Source organism: Parasteatoda tepidariorum, chromosome 6, assembly GCF_982258835.1.
Source record: "Parasteatoda tepidariorum strain Cologne lab strain chromosome 6, Ptep-v5.0, whole genome shotgun sequence".
Classification (NCBI taxonomy): Eukaryota; Metazoa; Arthropoda; class Arachnida; order Araneae; family Theridiidae; genus Parasteatoda; species Parasteatoda tepidariorum.
In genome coordinates, this window is record NC_141760.1 from 8,382,524 (window position 1) to 8,391,524 (window position 9,001).

The window sequence follows — 9,001 nt, forward strand, 5'->3', positions numbered from 1 at the left end:
ACTCTAAAAGTCCCAAATTGGATGTCTCTGACCAAGTGTAGAAGAGCCTGGAGTTCAACTCTGCGGAAGGCAAGGGCCCATCCTGGGCTGTCTGGCCAATGAAGAAGAAGAAGTAATATATTTATTTGGGATCACTTTTTTAAGCCATTATGATGGACACATAGTTTGTGAAAATCCGAACTGAACGTAGACTTTCAGTTCACTTCAAAAAATATGTTATAAAATAAGCATCTAGTTGTTGTAGTTCATTTACGTCGCACTAGAGCTGCGCAATGGACTATTGGTGATGGTCTGGGAAACATCCCTGAGGATGATCCGAAGACATGCCATCGAAATTTTGATCCACTGCAGAGGGGTTGGCATCCCCGCTTCTGTAGCCCGACGACCTGCAAGCGAAGTTCAACACTTTACGGTAGAACAGTTTAGCGAGGACCAATACCGCACACCCCCGGTCCCTACGCAGACTGATCCAAGTGGTCACCCACCAGCACACAGACTGCAGCCAAAACACTATTCTAACTATGAAGGTGAATCTTCAGCCTATTAAAATTAATTTTCATTAAGTATTAAAACTTTTATTTAGGCATTAAGGATACAATATTAGCATATAGTCAATTGAAACGAAACTAATTATTTTGGAACAACGTAAGAAGTAATACAGCAATATTATTTTCACAATAAAGTTAAGTTAGGATTCAAACACACAAAAATTTATGGAGTAAGCTTAATTTCTAACGTACGCATTAACGTACATATAATACCGAGAGAATATTACAATAAATATAAATTAAGCTTAATCAACGGAACAAAAACGGAAAGAAATTCAATACTATAAAATGAGTAAATATAATTTACAGATAATTACCAATTCATATAAAATTATATATATTACGCATTTAAAAATATACATACCTTGTAGTATAGATTTGTTTAAGTAACAATATTCTTTTAACTTACCGCAAAATCAAGCCTTTTCATGCTTGATTAAATTATCCTACGTAAATTTGACCTCTGACGTTTTAAAATTTTCGCCAACACAAAGTTTAATTTACAAAAAAGTGTTAATGAACGTTATCTCAGTGTTGATTATTCCTCTTTTATTAGTATTTGAATTTAACTACACTACTAAGAGTGCAAATGAAAGCTCGATTTGATGTTAATCTGAAACAAATTGTTCGTTTACACGGAATTGTGAATTATTCAATACATTAACTTGAAGGGTGTTACACCACAGTCCTTAGAGTGTATAGTATGATAGGCAAAACAAAAATATGAATTATTTGCACAGAATATTGTATTTTTCATTGCATTTATATATAAATGCTAATTTCTGTAAAAAAGGGACAAAAGTCAGTATTTAATTTTTTTTTTTTTTGTGTCAAATTAGAATAAAATCGAGAAATTTATCCATAAATATTACATTATTCTAAGAATAGGTTAAGAAGTTTTATTTCGAGGATTAATGTCCTATTCCTACCCAAAATATTTTTTACAGTTTTCATGTAATCAATTAAAAACTCACTAAAAAACTTTACACAAGACCTTTTATTTATTTACACGATTCGCAAAAGTTTTAAATTCAATTAAAAAGAAATATTTGATTCAATCAAATATTAACACAACTTAAGCGAGTGGAATGTAATATAAAAATTTTATTTAGTAAAATATTTACTCAATATAAATTCATTACTTGAATTAATAAGAATGCATTTTATCATAAATAAATTTTAGATGAAAATATTATTGACTAAATGCAAATTAAATAATTAATTAATAATATTTTTATATTTGCTATTATTACTGACGTTTGGATGGAAAACTCAAATTTAATTTCTATTCTGGTGAAACTCCGATGTGTCCCAAGAAAGCGTCAGCCCGCGAAATTGACTATATTGACTATATTTTTTATTCAGTAATTGACTTCATTCCTCAAAGTTAAACAGAGAACGAATTCATTTATTTTTAAAAAAATTCAGGGTAACAGAATAAAAATTATTTTTTTGCTTGATTCAGAATTTACCTAATATATTTTAGAAGACATTTTTTACTTGTAGGTTTACCTTTGAGTTTAACTTCGGATTTAACTTTTCTATTTGTTTTGATGATCTGCTTTGGATTTATATTAAAACTTAAATCCATGAGTGTTTAATAATTAATAATTATTATTTAGAATTAAAATTAATTTTTTACTTTATTCTTAAAAAATTATAATTGATATGTATCTGATTTATTATTAAGTACTGAATAGTATTAATAGCATTAAGTAAGTAGTTATAGGTGTCCATGTCTTATTTACTATTAACATTGTTGATCTTCCTCAGTTTGAATTTTTTTTTAGCATCGTTTCAGACAATAGAATTCCCATACAATAATTTCAATCTACTTTTAACATTCTGGTAGCAGAATTCCTCATTCAATTTGCATGCAACAGAAATAAGGAAAACAAAATTTTCAACTTTAAACATTAAAGTTTTTTACGATGCATTCCTTTTTATTATAACGGCACTGTTTAGACACATTCGACATTTGTGGCATCAAACTGTAAATTTAATCCTAAATATTTCGTTTTACTTATAAGGACTTGGCATCCTGACTCTCTTTTATTAATTGCACCAATTATGGTTTTTTTCTTTTAGAGGAAAAAAATGACATATGAATCATAAAGTTTTTTTTTAAAGCAAAATTAGGTAAAAAGAGCACTTTCGTCAAGGTTACATATTAATTTATACAACATGCTTATATGGCACGACGCAGCCCCCAAAATTAGAGCAGATGATGTACGTCATTGCAGTTTGTATTTGGGTAGAATCCTAAATAACTCATGCATTTAAATAATTTTAAAATGATTGTGCTAGAATATGCATCATAAGTTGAATTCGTGATAAGTTTTGTACTTAACTTTTCATGAATTCCACTTATGGTGTATATTCTGGCACAACTAATTTAAAATAATAATATTTACAATTTTAAAATAATAATTTTAATGTAAAAGGCTCTTCATTAAAAAATATTCACTTTAATTTTAAAGATTTTTTCTTTTTTGCAAATGGAGTCACAACACTGCGTTAAATTACTACTTTAATTCGAATAAATAATACATGGTATGAGTAGAAACAAGATAATAATTTGAAAATACATTTACTAAGCAAAAAGATTATTTAACTTACAGTTTTAACAAACAAGCTACAAAAATATTTTTTTAATGAAATAAAATTTAAATATGCATTTTTTTATAATTTGTGATTTTAAATAAAAATTAATTGTGCAGATTGCGTTTTTAGATCCAAATAGTTAAGGAGTTTTAATTCACGCAGTAAAAATTTGTTAAACAACATGACAAAATAAAAATTTTTCAACTTTATTTATTATTTAACATTATATGTTTCTTTGGCATTTGTTAAATGTATATCACTTATAATGCAAGATGTATGTAAGATACACGTCAAATATAATTTTAACTATACGACTGTTTATAAAACTTTATTACTAATCAACTATTTAACCAATTTTGTTTAAACTTGGTAATTTGATAGATAAAAATACGTTAGAGCGTTAGGTAATATACGCTAGGTAAAAATACGTTAGATGATGTAAAAATTTGCATACCTTATGATTCAATATTTTTCGACTATTATTAAATAGATAATAAGACATTATAAATAATAATTCAAACATATTTTATTTAGCAGGATTCTCTTTGGATAACCAAATTTTATAATTGTGCATAAAAATGTTTCGATTCTCTTAAAAAGTTCTCGAAATATAGGGAAATTCACTAAAAGTTAAATTAACATGGGTTACAATTTTTTCACCGCTAACCTAACCAAACTATTTAAACTTATTTCCGAAATTGCGACTACATCATCTATTTTGAGAATCAGTATTTCAAATGCGTCGATTTCAAGTGCGTTTTTGTGTCTGATTTCGTAACTTAAATCACCGTCTTCACAAATTTATTGCTATATATTTATGGTAAAACTCCCGAACCATTAGGATTGAGTCTTCGTGCACGAAAACCCGATCATTAGATTAAAAGGTCCTTAGAGTGTTACGTTTTTATTTATGTAGTTAGATATTTTTTGTGCACTGTACATCATCACTAACGCTAGTGATACCTGTTGTAAAAGTAGCACTGCGCAGATTAGGGAAACATTTTATTAAAGTCTTCAACCTCGGGAAAAAAAATCCATCATCAGAATTATGCGCATACAAAATAGATGCAACGCTTAAAATTATTAGTACATCTGACATAGAATCCACAAAAATCTGGGTTGGAGAGTACAAGCAGATTAATCTACTATCTATAATGCATCTGTTTTCTATTTATCAACTCGCGATTAACAGGGTATTTTTTCGGTATTAACTATTGTATTGCGCCGACCTGATTGTGTAGTAGTCAGGTAGTCTGTGTAGCGGCTGACCTGACATCAAAAAGGTTCTGGATTTGAATCCCGCATAAGACATGGATTTTCCTTCATTCCCTGTACTATCTGTCCTTACTGGAGGAGCAACGTTTGCTCACTGATTCACACTCTTATGGTGCTTAAAAGAGTAGCCTGGGGAGTTTTTTTCCAAAGCAGATGGCAGCACTTGAAGAATTTTTTGCTCATCGAGTATTTTTGTTTCGTTGTTCAGGTGTTTAAAATAGGTGTCAGCGCTTGATTTATTTATAATATTTTCTTATTGATTCGGCAATTTATATTTTATTTTATTTTGATTTGGTTAATCTAACTGTAACTGCAACTATATTTATATTTTTATTTATAATAGGCGTTTCATTTTTAAGTTTCACTTTGAGTACTTTTAAGTATTGTTTGCAGGTTCATTATTTTTCACAGCATTTCAAATTTCTGGAAATGATTTTCTTATTTGTCTATTCATTATGGGGCCTCGGGGTCACTGTCAGTTTTGGTTTCTCCCCTGACAGCAGAAAGGTTCCTGTGTGTTTGTGGGCAGTGTGTCCCCTGAAGACGTTACTTCCTCGCAAACACAAATTTTTTCTATTTTATTTCTTTTTCCTGCTTTAATGTTTGTTTGAAAATCTACACTGTTTAGTTACATACATTTTTGGAAGTACCTGAATTATAAAATGTTTTTAAATATTTTCGATTGGGCTGAAATATATAGGAACAATCAGATACTTTTTTCTAACAACTTAAAATAACCCGGAAACTTAAGAAATTTCCTTGTTAAATTTGGGATTCTGTTAAATCATGGTTCCCAATAACCTAATTCTTCTGAACTACTATCATGTTTGTAACTGTTAACAACTACAATTACATATGGAAGCACAACACTGTTATTGTATCAAAATACGCTTGCTTCTTTCCAACTTAGATTTATCTACGTACGTTTTTGCACACTTTTAATTTCGCAGGAAAATTATATTTTTCAAAGTTTGTAAAATACATTGAAAAACCGTGATGGATGTTTCTAAAAACTTTAGGCCTTATTAATCATTAGCCAAAATGCGTCTTGATCGTAATTGAGGACTACAAAAACAAAACGTTGAAAAAGAAATTGTTCAGAAAAACGGGAAAAGGAGCACTCTGATTTCCATTTCAATCATTTATGGTGCTCTTAGTCAACATGTTTCGTCTAATGCGTAGCTAAAATAATTAAACATGCATCCATTTGTTATTATATGAACTATTAAAGAACTAAGAGACTTTGAAGAAACCCAAAAGTCACCCTCAACATATAGTTAGAGTGATAACCCATCATCTTAATCTCATCTGCTGCCTCCCAGTAACTACCACAAATACAGTTACTACATAGGGGGGGGCGCAGTAGTAACTGTTGTGCATCCAAGTCTACCCATCAAAACGTAGGTTGACTGGATTTTTTTCATTTACCTAGATTCTTTGGTTTGTTATAATAAAACATAGTATTATTTTTTATAAACAATTACTCAATGTAAATTTAGAGTCTCTTACAGATGCTCTCCTGACTAAACTGTTCAAACCATATTTTTCATATGACTTCTAATATTCTGATGGTAAATTGAGAAACTGGTATAATATTCTTATAAGGTATACCTTTGTGTCTGATACCGTATCTCGTTAAAAAGTTTAAAATTATAATTTTTATGGGCATTTGAAAATTTCTATCAAATTACGACAATTATGGGGAATGATTTTTAAAAATAGTTAATGAAATTACAAAAATATTAACTGACTATTTTTATGTTTATATTAACTATTTTTCAAAATGCTCAGATTAACTATTTTAAAAATTGTTAGGGATTTTTAAAATTCCTAAAGCAAAACGCTCAGCAGAGAATCTTTTAAGAAATCCCTAAAAATCCTTAAGCGTTTCGGCACAAAATTTCGCACTTTTTGCTAAGGAAATCTAAAGGAATTTTTCTTAATCTTTTTTAAAGGAAAAAAATTACGAAGCCTTGACGTTTCCTTAATAAAAAGTATGCGATTTTGCTCCTAAACTATTAACATTTTTAGAGTTTTTATTTATTTTTTTTTTTTTTTTTTTTGGTGAAAGTTTTGTGCTAGCTTTTTTACTTGGGTTATGAGAAAAATATCGTGAAATTAAAAGCAAATGCAGCTGGGGACGTAAGAATCTCCTTTGAAAACGGCCACTAACAGCAGTATCCATAATTTCGATATTTGTTTACCAATATTATCACATTTATCCTATTCAGAGTTTTTTCCTTTTGCGCAAAATAATTTATCAAAAAATCATTTATTTAAATAGGCAAAAAAATCAAATTTTATGATCCAGATTATCCGTACAATCAAAAATTTTTGATACATATATATGAAAAATAAAAAAAACATAAATACTTTGTTTGGTGAGCGAGAATAAGAGACACAATTTTTAATTCTGAAAAATGTATTTAATTTTCGTGATTGTGAAACTGCAGGATGCCCATTTTTTAGGAACACTAGGAATTGTTCCCGAATTGCGTAGAAATAAGAAATATATATATATTTCTTTGTGTTGAAACTCTTTCAATGATATTTGCTTTCAACAGCAAACGCTAAAATATATATTTGATCCATTTTTACCAATTTCATTTTGCAACGTTTAAGAGTAAGTATTTTAATACATTTTTAATTTAATTTGATCTATTCTAAAAAAATAATTCATATTATTTAAAATATTTTAGATGCTTATAACGATTTTTTACGAATTAAAGAAAAATAAGAATAAATAATTTTTTATCTTGTAAAACTTTTTTTTATTTCGATTAATATAATTTATTTAAAAAATAATAATTATGAAATTCAATGATAGTAATAATAATAATAAATAGCTCAAAATTAAAATAAATTTTAATCTGTTTAAAGTTTAAAAATTATAGTAAAATAAGTTTTTTTTTCAAATGGAGTGTTAAAGTTATATTTAAATTTCATGAAACCAGCATTTTCTTTTTCTCTAGACAATCCTTTTTTTATTATTTGTATGTCTGTGTCAGGGCTTGATGTATGGTTAAATGCATAGGAATGAAAATAAAAGTTAATATCTAGAGAATTTTCATTGTAATCATTTATTTAAAAAAAATTCATATTTCTCTTAGAAACAATTGAAATATTTTAAATCTTAAGACTTTTCAAACAGCAAATAACCAAAGTTCAATAAATTTCGCATAATTTTAATTAAAAATTTAAATTTGTAAAACTTTTCAATAAATTGTTTTACTGCTTAATATTTCAGAAAAGATTATCCCAGAAAATTATTTTATTCTTCGATTCATATCTCTATAATGGTTTCAAAATCATTTATAAGGAAAAAAAAAGTGATAATAAATGTTTGAAAATAAAGTGTCAAAAACTGGATGATAAGAAAGTAAAAGAATATAAAAGAACAATAGAAGTAATAAAAGAATTAATAAAATTAAAAGCTTTAATAAACGGTTCACGATTAGTTACATTTTAGAAACCAATAATGTTAAATCTAATATTTACTTCAAAATTGCTGAAAGGTGCATTAATTTATAATTACCTAAAAGATGAAGAAACTAAAAAAAAAATTAAGATAAGAGTATTTAAGACCCATACGAAACCGTGGCCAACTTCTAAAACGAAAACAATAATAAATAATTTAGCAACGATTCTATTCTCTTAGTTGCCAACATAATAGCTATGAGTCACACAAACAAAACTGCTCTCCTCGGCTGTTTTGGGGGGACACGTGCGAAAATAACAGCGCTATTATACTCCGAAGTCAAGAGAGAAAGAAAAAAAAAAGTAAGAGTAAACCAGCCGGCTTACCACCACGACAGAGTAGAATTAATCTAATAAAAGAAAGAGGGCAAAATAATAATTACACTTTGGTGTGTGATGCCCAACTTATTTTGTTTGATTCTCTGACGAAAAGAAAGAAAAAAAAATCATCCTTCAAAAGTCACTTTCATCTTCCGCATCCTATTCTCATCTAAAACAAATCCGCATCTTTTATATCTTCAACCAACTAACATCATTAAAGGGTTAAATAGGGCTGGCGATACGAAAATGCACCCTCTACTTCACCCCCCTACCCGAGCAGGTAATGAAGGAGGGGGGGTGGGAAAAATCGGAAGTGAGTAAGTGGGGGAGGAAACTTACCTGAGACGTTCCATTTGACGAGCAGACGATAAGAGAGAGAGATGCTGAAGATGTAGCGGACGAAAGGAAGAACACCGACTTTGTGGCCCGCGCTGCTTGAAAGTAAAGAAGGCCCGAAACGCAGGTTGGTGTTCGACTACGTCACCTGCCGCTACGTCACTAGGCTTGCGCCTGCGTCGCGTGCCTAACAGGAAAAGCTAAGGTTAAAAAGGGAGAGGGGGGGCTTTTGGGAAAGGCAGCTGATCGTGCGTGTTTTGAAGGGAGTGGGGGTGCTTGGAGGCTTTAGTGGAATTGTTATTTGCGTGGACCTGGTAAAAGTCGATTGCGTAATAATCGCGAAGGAATTCTTAAATGACTTGGATACAGAAGTTGAAACGGGTTATTGGAAGTAGTCGATCTTGTAATTTTCATTTATGTTACACTTACTGTTCAAAATA

General features: G+C 29.4%; 1 protein-coding gene across 4 annotated transcripts in view; it reads right to left on the reverse strand.

Moving 5' to 3' along the window:
- Positions 1-8,733, reverse strand: part of LOC107449324 (uncharacterized) — a 235,323-nt gene extending 226,590 nt beyond the window's left edge. For 2 of the 4 annotated variants that reach the window (XM_071179029.2, XM_087165398.1), the window contains exon 1: positions 8,565-8,704. The gene's annotated coding sequence lies outside the window, so the exon portion shown is untranslated. Of the gene's footprint in view, positions 1-8,564 lie in introns of all 4 variants that reach the window. The other 2 variants (XM_043048402.3, XM_016064821.4) reach the window with 2 other exon arrangements.
- Positions 8,734-9,001: the final 268 nt, after the last annotated feature.